Source organism: Camelus dromedarius, chromosome 4 (genome assembly GCF_036321535.1).
Source record: "Camelus dromedarius isolate mCamDro1 chromosome 4, mCamDro1.pat, whole genome shotgun sequence".
Taxonomy (NCBI): Eukaryota; Metazoa; Chordata; class Mammalia; order Artiodactyla; family Camelidae; genus Camelus; species Camelus dromedarius.
Genome location: NC_087439.1, coordinates 77,816,060 through 77,832,175, shown reverse-complemented (window position 1 = coordinate 77,832,175; position 16,116 = coordinate 77,816,060). Strand labels below are relative to the sequence as shown.

Genomic DNA, 16,116 nt, shown 5'->3' with positions numbered 1-16,116 from the left:
GAAGTTAAAAATAAAACTTCAAAACTAAGCTGCTGAAGTCTGATTTCAGAATACCTTCAACTGAAGACAGTACAAAGAATTAAAAACAAAGACACAAGCAGGCAAGGACAACCCTGAGGAGTTGTCTTCCAAGACAAATGACTTGATACATTGGCCCAGTGGAAAAGCCAGCTTTGAAAAGAAGAGTCCTAGCAGTCCAGGGAAAAACAGTGAATGCTTTGGTCAGCTTCTCTGGCAGACTTCTCATTTCCTGTAGGCTTCTAGGCTTCTCACTGGTTGTGATGTTAAAAGCCAACAACCACTTGTTTATTACAATCCAAAGCTAGAGCAGTGTCCTAGTTTATCTGTATCTACTTCCTACAAACACACACACACACACACACACACACACACACACACACACACGCATGTTTCATTTTCTTTCTTATACAATATGTCAGGATGGAAACCGTCTACTTTCAAGCCCACAGAAATTGTGCAGTGAATCATTATGCTTGAATCTAGAAACAATTGTGTCTCTCTGAAAACAGTTCTAGATGCCTTTAAACATCTCTGGATTTGAATTCTTGTTTCAGTCAGACCAAGGATTCCAGTCTCAAAATCTACAGATTTTTTTCCCAATGCTGCAGTTGTTTAGCTACCACATTGTCCTCTCTTTTCAGAAATGTAAGATTCTTAAGATCTGGAATGACCCAAATTGATCACTTAGTCCTAGATATGGAAAGAAATCACACAAGTTAGATGGTGTGACTTGCCCAGATTTACATTAATAGTTAATAGAAGAATCACACAACCAGAAACACAGGGTGGTTTTCTTTCTCTTTCCCTGGGGAACAATATCCAAAATTTGGCTTTTAGATCAATATTTGGAGAATATTTTCTCTTTATTCATTCATTCAGAGCCTTCAATGGTTTCCTATCCTAACCTGAGTAATGATTTCCTGTCCTACCATCTGCAAAGCCCGACTTGACCACCACACACTACTTCCCCTGAGCTTCCCTCACTCATAGTTCATCAGCCACCCTGCCCTCTTTGTAGATTTTTTTTGTAATTGAAGTATAGTTAGTTACAATGTGTCAGTTCCTGGTGTACAGCATAATGTCACAGTCATGCATATACATACATATGTTCGTTTTCATTAAAGATTATTGCAGGATATTGAATATAGTTCCCTGTGCTATACAGAAGAAATTTAGTTTTTTATCTATTTTTATATATGTGGTTATCATTTGCAAATCTCGAACACACAAATTTATCACTTCCCACTCCCTTTCCCCTGGTAACCATAAAATTGTTTCGTATATCTGTGATTCTGTGTAGTTTTATAAAGCACGGCATTCTCTCTCAAGGTCTTTGCACAACTTGTTATTTCTTTCTGGAATACCCTTCTCCAAATATGTGCATGTGTTACTCACACCTTTTTTGTCTCTTCTAGATAGCATCTGACGAGCCAAGCGTTCGTACTACCCTACAAAAAACAGCCCCTGCCCCAGCCAATGCTAATTACTATCCATTCCTCTTGTCCTGTTTTATTTCTTTTTGTAGTTCTTATTTCTACTCAAAATATTGCATATGTGTTGGTTTATTGTCATTGTTCTTGATAGGATCTAAGTCCCTTAGGAACAAAGTCTTCATCATTTTTTTTTTTTTTACTGCAGGCTCTTAGTGCCTAAGGCAGTGCCTGACTCCTAGTCGGTTTGCATCAAGGATTTCTTGAGTGAATAAAAACTGTATTTATTCATCCATATAATTAATTCATATTGAATAGCTACTTTGTGCCAGGTCCAGTTTTATGTAGGAACAGGAAATAAGGCAGGTCTGATCCCCACCATCAAGTAAGGCTGGCAGGTGGGAAGACATGTTAGACACGTTAAAACACACATGAAGGTAAAACAACAATCAAGGTGGAGAACAGGTTGCAATGGTAAATAGTAACAGGTTGTGACCTAATCTAGATTGAAATCAAAGAAGAGAGCTCTGAAGATACAACATTTAAATGCATATCTGGATAATGAGGAAAATAAAACCATGCAAAGGGTGAGGGTGAAGAATAACTCAGAAGGTGAGAGAGACAGAAAAAAAGGCTGGTTTCACTGTTCTATCTGCCAAGTGGACTAAAAGTATAAAGTTAGATAAGCAGGCCTAGGATCAAAAAGAAATGTCTGAGTTCTATACAGATTTGGGAATTATTAATATTAAGCTGGGTTGTAAAAGCCTGGTAATGAAGAAGATCTCCTCTGAAGAGATTTTAGAGGTAAAGGGTCCTGACCATGGCTGAGGAACGATCACATTAATAATTAGGAAGTGAAGTGTGAAACAAAGGAGAACGCAAAGAAACAGCCAGGGAAGTTGAAAGATGCTGTGGATTTCTAAGATTGTGGAAGACAAGAAACAATCACAAAGAAGACAAGAAACAAAAAGCCTGAAAATTCCCAGGGAAAAACTCAAAATTGACAATGGACGTGACAGAACAAGGGCTAGTGTTGCTTTTCCCCAGAGCACAGTTTTTCAATGTCGTGGAGAAGAAAGACAAATGTTCCTGAGAGAATGAGAAAAGGGAAATTGAAGAAGTGGAGACTGTGTGTTTATAAAATGTGTTCCGGTTGTTTGATTATGAAGAAAAGCTGGAAGATTAGTGGGAGAAATAGAAGGGGATGTATAAGGTAAAGGCCACTTCTGTTTTAGGTTAAGAGGCAGTTTTTGGAATATGTTTGTTTGCCAAATGGAAGAACCCTCAAGGGGGAGACATTTCTTTATAGAAAATGCATATGAGCACAAAATCCTGCCTTAGACTTCAAGGAATTCATGAACCTCATTAAATCCTTTCAGAATTCATGGATCTCAGTTTAATAGCAGGTGCCCAAAGTGATACTGTGGTTTATAATAAGAAACATATACTTGGTCTTCATTCCATTTCTGGCACAGAACTTCTAAAACCTTTTGGAGTTTCTGACAAAGATGTCTCTTGTTATGTCATTGAGGTGACTTTTGGACCCCACTTAAGGGTGGGAGCTGGTTGCTAGAGAAACCAACTATGTGATTTGAAGGTTGGAATTTTCGGTCTCACCCCCTGACATCCAGGAAGGGGAGAAAGATTGAGTTCAATTACCAGTGGCTAATGATTTAATCAATCATGCCTAGAAATGAAGCCTCCATAAAAACCCAGAAAAGACAGGATTTAGAGTGCTTTTGGGTTGGTGAACTCAGAGAGAGTGATGTGCTGGAAGAGGGCTTGGAAGCTCTGTGCCTTTTCCCCAGACTTGACCTACACATCTCTTCCACCTCACTGTTCCCTGCTTACATCTTTTAATAATAAACTGGTGACTTAGGAAGTAATGTTCTCTGAATTCCATGAGCCACTCTAGCAAATAAATCGAACCCAGGGAAGGGGTCATTGGAAACTTCTATCTTTGGCTGGTGTGCCGGAAATATAGGTGACAACCTGGATTTGTGACTGGTGTCTGAAATGTGTGTGTGAGGGGGTGGGATATGTGACGGGGGGCAGTCTTGTAACACTGAGGCCTTAATCTGTGGGATCTGAAGCTATCTCTGGGTCAATAGGGCCATAATTGAGTTAAATTGTAGGACACCCAACTGGTGGCAAAGCAATGATTGGTGGTCTGACTTTAATTCCACACACGTCAAAATTGGATCCAGAACCCACTCCCTCTGGAAGTGCTTAGTCAGTTTTAAAAAAAAAATGACGAACTTTCACATATAATTTTGAAATATGAGTCTACTGTATTCATTCTGTTATCTGTAGTAGGTATTTATTCATCAAGAAATTCACTTTGTCTCCTTTTTTGCATTTCCTTTCTTAGGAAATCGGCATGGTACAGCAGAAAGCTCATTTCTTAAAATGGGAATAAAATACCTATCACATGGGCTTATTTGAAATAATATTCCTTTCCCTGACTTTGGACTCTGTAGGGGAAAAAATGCTCACCCTGTATAGGTGACCAAGTGATTGCTAGTATTTCTGCCTATTTCTGTAGTTCTGGGAAATCTACAGAGAAGGGTTATATGGTTTAAAAATGTGCTCTCTGTTTTTAAAATGATTTAGGGTGCACAGTTCAGTATCATGCTCATTTTAAAATGATTTCTACTGGTAATAATGGCTGAACTGATTATAAATTGAGAGTGCATATCACTCACTGGTCACCTCTGTGCGGAGCAGTTCTGCTTCAATGACATGAGAGTGTAACAGGGAAACTTGAGTACATTTACATTTGGTTGCAATACAAATCCAAACTCCCCCCCACCCCAGCGAATTAAGTATAAATGAGAGGAAATATGCTATGTTTTCTACAATTAAATAAATATTTTCCCAATGAACACAAAGGAGACTTTCATGTCAGTATCAATAAAGGCAAAATTCTTTATTTTAAAAGCAGAAATTCTTACGTGTGCTCTAGCCCAGCAGTTTGGGAGAAAGAATGAAGGTTTTATTTCGCTCGTTCAGCTCAAGTGCTTTCCAGGATCACTCTGCTAAAAACATTATGCCTATTTGAATGTTGCTATGACTTTGTCTTTGGAGAAAATGGGACAAAACACTGTTTTAATGGAACTAGAGACCAAAGTAACACAGAGTTTGGCCAGTGCTCTTCTAAAGGTAATGACTACAGAAAATTCAAAAAGTGGCGGGAGGCAAAATAGGAGACTAGGAAAGACCCTCCAGTGCAGTGCTCTGGCCCTGTTTTTAACTCCCTATCATTGTCAGATGGAGGTGAGATGTTAGTAGGAATTAAGGCTTGATCAGGTTATATCAAGTCTTTCATCTGTCAAACACGTTACTCTGCTTCTATCAGTGACCAAAACCTGATAAAATTTCTTACCATTTACCCAGCATTTGTACTATGTACTTTATAGTTATTAGTGGAATATGAGAATCTCCACATGAGGCTCAATTTGTAAGTTATATCCATTTGTCCCTCTACTCCTATCCTGTGCTGTTTTACTAATAAACACACCTATCTCAGTGAGGTTTACTAATGAAGTATGTTCATCCAACCAATACACGGCAGCCTCTAAGTCGCTAGCAATTTAAAGAAATCTCTTTATAGGGAAATATTTCAATGTATATTTATTTCCTCAGGAATGAAATCATACAACATATGTACCTTTTAAATCTACTTTTCCACTTGATTAATTCTGGACACCTTTTTAAAGACCCATTTGTATGGCACAAATTATCTACAAGGTTTGATTCGAAGGACAGTAGTTTTTCAGCTCTTGAGATTGTCAGCAATATCATTATCTCTTAGAGTGTCTATGATCATTTAGTCCCAATGAATATAGGGTCCCAGACAACAGTCTAGGAGGGTTTTTCACAGACATATGGACTTGACATGATGTGGCTGGAAGGTTGTATCAGTGAGGTAGACGTGTAAGCCTCTGAGCCTTGTATCGCACCCAGGTGTCCAATCCTTAATTCTCTTATGCAGGTGTTATTTTCCTCTTTTAATAACTAGGAAACCAAGACTCAGTGATGCTCATACTCCAGCAGCTAACAAATACTGGAAACTTAGATGTGAGGCCAGCCTTTCATAGCAAGACCCTTGTAAGGCATACAACCACTACTTTTATGACTACTATCAATTGTTATCTGGTCCTGTTAACTGAATCAAGAGTTGAACAATTGTAAACCTAATTTTAAAGAGTAAGAATTCCAAATTTTAAATTATTATCCATTTTAGAAGAATTTGATATTAACATTGAGTTAACTCTGAAATATAGCTGCACTCTTCACATTTGAAATAAGAAAAAGGCAGAGGAAGATGGATGTGCAAAGTGGTTAACCAATACTGGTTATTACTTTGTCTTAAAATCTTGAGTATATAACATCTTGACTGTATACTTTTTTAAATAGACAGGGCCATCTAACTTCCTGGAGCTATTAGTTCCAAGTCAAAAGAAAGCCTCTCTCTCTGGGACGTTTCATAATTTTACCACCACCACCATCACCAAAAAAAAATCAGCAAAATTCATTCTTAAACAGAATGATGAATTGTAGGGTTTATAAATACAATCACATTTGAGAATAATGCTTTATTCTTTTCTTTTTAAAAAAAACAGATTTTTTAATTTTTAATTTTTATGTAATTTTTCAAGTTTACTTTCCATTTATAGTTATTATAAAATATTAGCTATATTCTCTGTATTGTACAATACATTCTTGAGTCAATAAAATTACAGTCTAAAAATCCAAAATTCACTCCACAGTAAATAATTCGTAAAAAATATTTAAGACTCTACATTCTGATAGGGAATATAATTCTAGATATCTGGCTGCTACAGAAAAAGGCTTATACATCAATGAAAGTTAATTATAAGTTTTCTCTGACACAGAAAGGTGAAGTGACTTTCCAATGTCATAAAACTAGAAAATAGCAGAAGTGGGAATAGAATTCAGGTCTACTGAATCCCACTGCAATACTTTAGTGAGTAGACAACTATGATTTGTTGTGAAATAATAATTGCTAATTACTTTGGGTATTCCTTTCATCCTGAAAAGATCTAATAATGCTCACAAGTTCATAAAGGTGTTTTATCCAATGGACAGCAATGCCTTATAAGAGGATTTTCCTTTAATACTATGTTAAATAAACTTTAAAAAATTTGATGATTTCAATAACAGTTCCAACTGAATTCTCTAATGGCAGGCGTTGAATTTATGTCTAAAGGGGGGTGATGGGAGTACACAGGATCTCACCACCAAACATACAGAATGCTAACATTTATTGTGTCCCTTCCTTGTGCTAGGCATTTAACATGTTATCTGATTTATTTCTCATAAAATTCCAAGAGGTAATAATTTATCAGATTAGATACTGAAGTTGAAATTGAACCCAAGTTAAGCAGATCAAATGAGAGAGTCAGACTTTGAATTCAAATCGAACTCTAAAGATCCCATTTTCCCCATGACACTACAGTCTTTGCACACTCTTCAAAAGAGCACAGGTAGTTTATTGTCTATCCTGGAGAGCCACTGAAGAAAACAGAGACAGAAACTCAGATGATGTAATGGGGTCTGTAGAAAAGCATCATTAGACTAGAAGCAAGGGTAAAAGGAAGTAACAGTCATTGAAGGTGAATGAGGTATCATTTAATCTTCACATTCACAACTTCATTATGACTATTTCATTGGTGGGAGTGTTGAGTCTCAGAGGAGTTAAAAAAAATTATTCAAGATCATAAAGCTAGCTAGTAGTAGAACCAGGGTTTAAAAGACATATGTCTGACTTCACAATTTGAGAACTTAACTAACTTTTCTATATCTCTTCCATTGTTAGGATAGTTTTTGCCAAATTAAGGACATGTAGAAGACTGATAAGAGTTACCTCTGATTAATAGATACATACTTGATTTTACCTACTCGTCAATACTGTGCAGTTTGGAAAACAGTTTTTGTTTTTCTATTTTTTAAATGTATATTTATTAATAAATAATCAGAGTTCAGAGTGCATTAACAACTATAATTGGTCTATGCTAAATCTTAGAGACAAATGTAATTGTGGCTTTATCTACATAATACTTTTTTGTTTCTTTTAAATCTCTTGGTTAGTGCTACCTGTAATGGTGATGGCACTTTAATATCAGTCTGCATAAGACTTATCTGAAAAGAAAGGATGCAGATACCTTGGCTCCAGCTCACATATTTGGCTTAAGTATCTGGGGAAGAGCCTTATAATTTTTAACAACTCCCCTTGATTAATAAACGTTACAGTATTCTGGAAAAAAAAACCCACTAAATAAATTCATAAGGCTAAATTTTAGAACTTTATGGAAAATTTTCAACAGAAAATCACATTGTAGAGAAATAATTCTCAGACTTTGGTACACATCAGAATCACCAGGTTTGGTAAAGATTAGACTCCTGGAGATACCAACTCAGAAAGTCCTGGAAATGGACATGAGTGGTTATACATATTTATTGACAACAAAGTCAACAGTCTATTCTATATTTTATAAAAAATTGGGGAAAATGGTGCTATAGAATTAAATAGATTAAAAATTACTTATGAAATTATTGATGAAATGACTTAGGAATCATAATATAATTCCACTGGGTGGTTTTGGTAGAAAGAATTGTGCATTATATTCTGTCTAGTCACATCTGATTGATGACATCTTAAATCTATTAAGAACGAAAACTGTATGTAGTGACAGAATGAGAACTTTTAAAGACAATATACTCTTAGGAACTTGGCTATCAAATTTTAGTGAGCCTTGCATTTCCCATTTTCTAAAGTAGACATGTCACTTCTATCCAGAGTGTTCAGAATCCCACCTCCTCCAGCATTGTACAATAGTCAGCACAGGTGCTCTTCATTGTCTAACTTCAATTTTCATATCAACTATGGATGCCAATACTAGGTAAATTTTAAAAAATAATTATAATTTAATATAAATACTTAAGAAAGAGTCCAAAATACCTTTTTGAATTAAATCAGAAAAATCAGAGCCCAGAGGAAAAAATTGCAAAATTTTAAGAGTATCATAGGAAAACTGACTGGACTTCATTTAGAGACTATATCATAGGGCCACACTGAGAGGCATTACCGTAAACATCTCTAAGTAACTTATTGTTGAGTTTTATTTGCTTTAACTATGGTGGTGAACAGGTTGTTCATCAAACAAATGATGTTGTTATAAAGAAACAGGAGGAATTTTCTTCTCATGTATAAGAACCAAGAATACTTATTCTTGGCCAAATAATTTATTTTTATTTTATGGACACCAAGAATCATATGAGTGATTGGGTTTCTTATTTTGAGTTCGCATCCAGAAAGCTCAGGAAGTTACGACCCACTTTCTGCTAAGAAATTCTGTGCTCTAATCTCAGCCCTGGATTTATTATACTTTTTCTAGTCTTATTTTCCTCTTTGTCCCATTTTATTCATTTTAAACACAAAATCAAACTTCTTGTAATATCCATAAAGTACTATAAATCATATATTGTGACATGGTCAGGTACAAGTAAATTAGATTGTTTTTTAAATATATTAGACATGGCTGCATATAGTTAATGATATGCTCTTCCTAACATGAATATGCGTTGTTTAAAAGTGTGTCTTTACTTTCTTTATCACTTACAGATTCATAATATTAAACAGTCATTGTCATCAATTATTTATCTGCTTTTAAAGAAGCAACAGAAATATCATTCTCAAAAATTATGATCAGATATTGTAAAACATCACTTACGATTAAGAATAGTTTTATTGTCTAGACTCTGGTAAACATACTCAATAAATAATTGATGGCCACTCTTTTCATTGCTTACTTCAGAAGGCCCATAATGGGTCCCTCAGGTGGGCAGGATAGCCCTTGGATTCTTACATGTAAAACCCATTATCTCTTGGATATCACCGAGGATTCTTCATAGTGTTGTGTAGTGAAGGTTGAGTTTAAGTAATTTTGATGTAAGAGAAAACGTAGAAAGGAAGCTATAATGTGGAGGTAGGTGCCATGATAATTAAGTATTTGCATAGTTGACTGCAACCCTTATTAAGCAACGTGCCAAATGCCAGGCTGTTTTACATAATGGATGTGGGGGAAGAAGTCACATACACCAAAGTAATGGAACGCATTAATAAAAGTTTGCTCAGTGTGTGTCCTTCATGCAGGCTGTGGTGACAAATATCCATGCCTTTACAAACTACATAACATTATGTTGTTTAGTCCTCTGGGACTTGCCTGCCAAGTTGCTGTCTATCATTTATTTTCCACCGTGATGTATATGCTTTGAGTGATCGCAATAGAAGGTCACAGCCGGTGAAGTTTCTTTACCAAACATTTCTTTTTTTCCTGTCTGGGGCTTTGAGTGGTTCACATTTATAGTTTATTGTACTTCATTTTAGTAAACGTCCCAAGGAGATTCAGAGTAGGTTCTGGGACCCAGGTCTTCCATCAATGTGTTTGCTCTCTGTGCTCCTGTGGTCTTCCCAGCTCCCATTTCTATAAATAACTGCCGAAACATTTGCAGGAACACTTTTATTGTCCTTAACCTTATCTCTTGTTACTTTTAAGGTTCTTATGAAAAGAAAGAAAAGAAAAAAGAAGCTTTTCTTAGTCTCTCTATTTTGATGCCTATTGGCTATAAGCAGATGGGCAGCAGTATGTAATTCTGCTCTTAAAACTGCATCTCTGTCCCCATCAAAGTTCTCCTCACTCAGGCTCAGCCATCAAAGTAGAGGTGGGTGACTGACTGATAGTTAAATAGCATATCACAGAGATCAGGATACAGTGTTCTCACTACATAAAATAACTTTGTCTGTGTTAAGCTGAACAAGCACCGCAAATATCTTTTTTCTCCATTTTTATTTCCAAGCCAGCGTTTAACAATGGACCTTTACAAAGGGACATATTAAAACATCACCCCATCATCTCAAATTTTAGTTGTCCATGGCGAAATTGAAAGAGTGTACATGCAGGGGGAGGACACTGTGCCCTTTCCAGAAGAGACAACCCTGTAATCTTGTCTAAAGCACTCAATTACAGCCCTGTGATGGGGGTAGTGGACATTAACACCAGGGCTGCTCTGAGCACCCCCAAGGCGCCAACACCTGGAAAGTCTTTTATCCTCTGCCTCATCATTTCCAGGGTAGTATTTTTAGCACTTCACAAAGCTGGCATGCTGGGCATCTGTCCCTCCTACTTCACTATCTCCCGTCCTCTCTCATTTCGAGGCGGGCAGACACTGGTGGAACAGCTGAATGGTAGGCTAGCTCTGGACAGATGTCTGCTCTGCTTCTCTACCTTTTATGCAAATATTCTGAGCATGACCAGAAGAAGAATCAGAGCAGAGAAGAAGGAGACATTTGCTCATATTTGGGCCAAATTTCAAGCTTTTTGAGTACGGTACTCATTTAATTTGGGAGGAGTGCCTATGTGATAAGCAAGTCCTTGATAAAACCCCCTCACTTGCAATGTCTTTGAGGCTTTTCTTTATGTAAGCACAGGAAACCAGTGCTACCTGGGGCAATATATCTTTTAAAAAATATACAATTATGAGGCATGAATTCTGAATTAAAGGGCTTTACTTTATTGAATCTTTTTAAATGTTTCTGTCCTTTTGACACTTTTTTTATTCAATTCATTCAAAAATTGTAGCTATCAATCATGTTCTAACTATTTTCAACATTTTCTTTAAAATACATGCTAAATTCATGTCTAAATCAACCAACTGTGAAACCATATTCGATCTGTGCCCTCCAATCTATCAAACTACTGCAACATGTTTTTGTGAATAAAACTCTTATTAATAAGCATGCTTATTTCTTATGCAGTGACAAAGAATATCAAATATTAAAGCTAGTATATCTATTGGGTCTTCATTACTAATTGAAAATATGATTTTATGTTGGTGTGTCTTTCATTAAGACACATTGTATCTTTCCCAATATGCTGTGGCCTGCGTAACTTGTAGGCACTTGATTCTTTTGATGATCAATGTCCAAATTTGTTTGTTAATTCAGCATAAATGCAGGATTTTTTAATCCCATCATTTGCTGTGTCAGTCCTGGGCTGGGTCCCTTCTAGACCCACTGGTGTTATTTCCCTGATCTGCTCTGCATTGTCTCAGTGTCCCTTGCCAATAGTTTCCATTTAAGTTTGTGCCATGAGAGGCCTTGGAGAGAGATGGGAAGGAGGGAGGAAGGGAGAAGGCTCCCTGCCCTCTAGGCTTTAGTAGAGATCTCTAAGAGTGACTGAGTCTCTGCTGTGAACCCAGCTGTCATCAGGCAGGCCCTCCCTCCACCATACTAGCTTCATTAGACCGAGCTTGTGGTCCTAGATTGTGTCTGGTGATCTCTACTAAAACCACTGCTTCTCTTGGCCCCTGAGGGTGTTGTTACTTCCTGCAGCTTCTCATGTCTGATTTGCTTCATAATTTCAGCTCAACCAACATCTTTTTAACAAATCTAGTTGCATGGCCATGGGGATGTTCCTCAGGAGAATCTGCTGTGGGGAGCATAACTGACTGATGGTTTCCAATTGCTGCTCTTTTGGATACACTGTGGGTTTCATGCAGGCCTACACTTATCCCAAGCTACTCTCAGCCAATGATTATGAATGATGATGGGGTGATAAGAATCAGGCCATTACTGTACAAGGCAGGATCCCTTTAACGAGCAATCTTTGCTCTTGGGGCTGCATGTTGGCCTGTCACAGTCTCCAGATCTGAGACTTTCCCTACCCAATCCTCCTTCCTCCCTTCCTTCTCTCCTCTCCTAGTTGTAGACCTGGATCATGATCTGACAGCTATCTCCACCCACCTACTCCTGCTCCTTCCCCTTTTTCCCCTTAGTATTAGAATGCATATTGTGAATCTGTAAGAAAGAGGATACAGAATTTTTCAAATGTACTTATTCATAGACCCCTGTTTTTAGAGAACTTGTGGGGGATGTTATCCTATGCAGTGTTCTTTGGGGGAACAGTCACATAGTTTTCAGACATAGTAATTCATCACCTTGAAAATTTATTACTTCTTTTCTAATTAATCAAGTTATAGAAGGTGAAATTGCAGAGTTTACTGCAATTAAGGCAGGAAGGAGTTCCTGTTGAATTGATGGTAGATGGCAGTGTAGGGGAGATGACTGTGCTTTAAAAGGATGGGATGTGGTCAATTCAAAGAGAAAGGAAATGATTACACTGTTAACTGTCTCCAGTATGCCAAGTTATATAGTGAGCTTCCCCATAACAGCAAGCTTTGTCTGACCCTAAAACCTTTCCATGAAAGCGCTAAACCTGAGTATTATCAAAACAATCATTTGGTATTTTCAACCTTGTATTGGCTACTTTGATGAAAGTACTATCTTATGTTTTCTGTGGAATATTTTATTCCTATCATCACTGTATCTTGATTTGATTGATTTCTATATCACTATTTTTCTACATTACAATATTACTATTCCATATTACTATATTATGATTATTATATTTCTGTATCACTAATGTGGAAATGAATTTGAACATTTATTTTAACTGAGTGGAAATAAATCAGTTTTATCTTACATGTCGTTTGGAAATGTGCTTTTTTGCTCCCTTTTTGCTTTCTCCTTTGGAAAGTGGTTATGAAGTAAATGCATTTAAGGCTTTAGTTTCCTAAAGTATATCTAGATAATAACCTCTCATTTTCTTTCACAATCTCCTCTTTGATTTCTCATGATGTTCTTATTTTTATATGTCTAAATTGAATTTTTTCTATAGACCTATTACAGGATGGCAACCTGATATTTATCTTTATTTATTGGTTGAACCAGCACACCACTGAGATTGTGCTATTTAAAGATCAGAGCACACTGAGCACACTGCTAAATAGCTGCATGATTATGAAAAGTCAACAATCGAAATTAATGTTAAGCAAAAGTTCATGTTCATTAAAATAAATGTGCAAATAAGAGACTTTCCAGCAAAGAATTTATTGCTTCATAAAGTTTTTCTATTTTTATTTAGAAGTCACATAGAAATCCAAAAAATGCTATTCATTCATTCATTCATAAGTAAAAACAGATTGAATGAATGACTTCTTTGATCTTATACTGAACAACAAATAGGAGATAGAATATTCATTTATTCACTAATTAATTAACTCACTCACTATGTATTGAATCCCTACTATGTACTGAATCCCTACTATGTATGTGACACCATGCTGAGTGACTGTGTATGTACATATGGTAAATCAAAGCTGGCCTTGATGGCCCTACCATTTTTTCAATGGTTTTTTCTGAAACAGACCAATTTGAGTCTCTTGATATTGATTTGAATTCCTATGATCATATTCTCTCTCACTTCAAACGACTGTCATTTTCCCAGATTTAACTACCTGGTAATGCCATATTTGTTGCCTAAACAGTTGGATTTCCTCCCATAGGATCAGCTATAGGCTGTTGAAATTTTTTTCAAAGCCGAGATTTCAGTTATATTGCTCAAAAATCATAACATTTTTAATAAATGGAACATAGCCAGCCTTTCTTTGTGTTTTGGATCCTTTCATGATGGTTAAGTTGCCTTTTATGCCTAAGTTCAGGCAGTTTACTAGAAAGTTCTCTAAGCCTCACTGTTTAAGGGGATTACTTAGTCTAATGAGGGGTCACACAGTGGAAAAAAGCACGATGCCAGGACTCCAAAGAGTAGGCTATTCGATTCCGTTTGATTCCATTTCATCCATGGAGTGGAGATGATATCTGACCACACATTACTTTAGAGGGTGATTGCAAGCATGTGAAAATTATTTGAATGTAAAATATCGGAAAAGCCACCAAGTAACTGAAAGACGTCACTTTACATAAGCAATATGTGACATTCCACCATTACAATGGTGGCGTTGGTAGATGTGCCCAGGCGAAACAGTGGAGCTGGACGTGGGGTTAATGACCCCAAAAAAGTGCTGAGTTTTTATTGCACGTGCTCAAAAATGCAGAGAGTAATGCTGAACGGAAGGGCTTAGATATAGATTCTCTGGTCATTGAGCACATCCAGGTGAACAAAGTCCCCAAGAAGCAGCACAAGACTTAGAGAGCTCTTGGTCAGATCAAACCATACGTGAGCTCTCCCTGCTACATTGAGATGATCCTTACTGAAAAAGAGCAGATTGTTTCCAAACCAGAAGAAAAGGTTGCACAGAAGAAAAAGATATCCCAGAAGAAACTGAAGAAATAAAAACTTATGGCCTGGGAATAAATTCAACAAAAAATAAATGCAAATAGAGGTTAAAAATAATAAAATAAGGTAAATAATTTAAAAATTTAAAGTTAATGTTTGTGAAAATTATTTGAAAAAATATACTATGAAACTAATATTTAGTGATGGTCTGTGATGGTGCTGTGCACCTTCCCAAATTGGGATCTCAGTTAGTCCTTGTAACAAAACTGTGAAGCAGGAGGCAGAGGCAGAAACACACAGCTCATAGTAGGCACAGCTGAAGTTTTAACCTCAGATTTCTAATGTCGCCGGAGCACAGTTTCCCTGTACCACACCGGAGCTTTCATAGAAGGGACTTTAAATAGCATCTCATAACTTAGAGTTAGGCATGTGTTTTCATTTCTATGTTTCCTACCGACTTCTGTTTCAGAGGAAAAGAAGAGAGGACATTTGACTTGCCAAGATACTTTGTTGCCAGTCTGACACTACTGAACAAGGACACTATTAGTAAAGAGAAGTGATAAAGCTATTGGCAGTTCAAATTGATTCTCCTTCAATAAAATGATAATTATAAAGCACAAATAAAAATATGAGATGGAATGATGTATTTGAAGTACTTTTCCCTTCTCTAAGATTTAACTATTATTATATTTAATAAGGATACTTCAAAAGGACTGTCAACACGTAGGTAGAAGTTTTGCTGAAGCGTTTTTTTGTTTGGTTTGGTTTGGTCAAAACTTATGAATTTCTTCTCTAGTCCTTATAGAAGAAAATCCTTATCTTAGATTATACACAATATGGTCTTGTACAATGTTTAAACAGTGACTTGTGTCTCTGTGAGCTTTCATAGTTAAATTGTTTTCTTGGAAAGCTATTTCAAGTTATAACACGTTCTCTGGCCCTGATGACCATCTGATTCCTTGCCCAGTCTTTCTCTTCTCAGTCTGGTGAGTAGTGGCCAAGAAATGCACTGACTCTGTGATTTGCATAAAGCTTAAGTGGTCATAGGAAAAATAGAAAGCTCCTTTGGGAAGCACATGACGTTTCTCTAGATGCTGTAAAAGAGTGTAGAGGTGGAAAAAAATACTCAGAAACAGACACATAGCAAATAAAATGAAATAAATATGTAAAAGAATAAACACTTATTTTGGTGGAAACCTTAACCTTTATTAGTAACTGCCTAGTGCAGGGGATTAAAATGGTATTGAGTTAGATCCATGTATTAGTATCAAAATCTGTGTCTCTTCCTCTAGAAATGTACAAACCCCAAGTGATTATAGAAAAACAATGTGGCAGCCATGAAAGAGCTGTGGAAAGTCTATAGTAATCTAGTGGATTGAAGGAATCAAATCTGCTCCTATTTCCATTGGAACATATCTCCTAATTGGACTTGTGATTCACCTTGGTTTTCCTTGCACCCGTGGGAGATGATAGTTAAAATATGAGCATTTTATCAAGTGAAAGGA

At 36.6% G+C, this 16,116-nt stretch overlaps 1 pseudogene; it reads left to right on the top strand.

Annotated features, from left to right (window-relative positions):
- The first annotated feature begins 14,254 nt into the window (after positions 1 to 14,254).
- On the top strand, positions 14,255 to 14,689 carry LOC105088816 (large ribosomal subunit protein uL22-like; annotated as a pseudogene).
- The last annotated feature ends 1,427 nt before the right edge of the window (positions 14,690 to 16,116 follow it).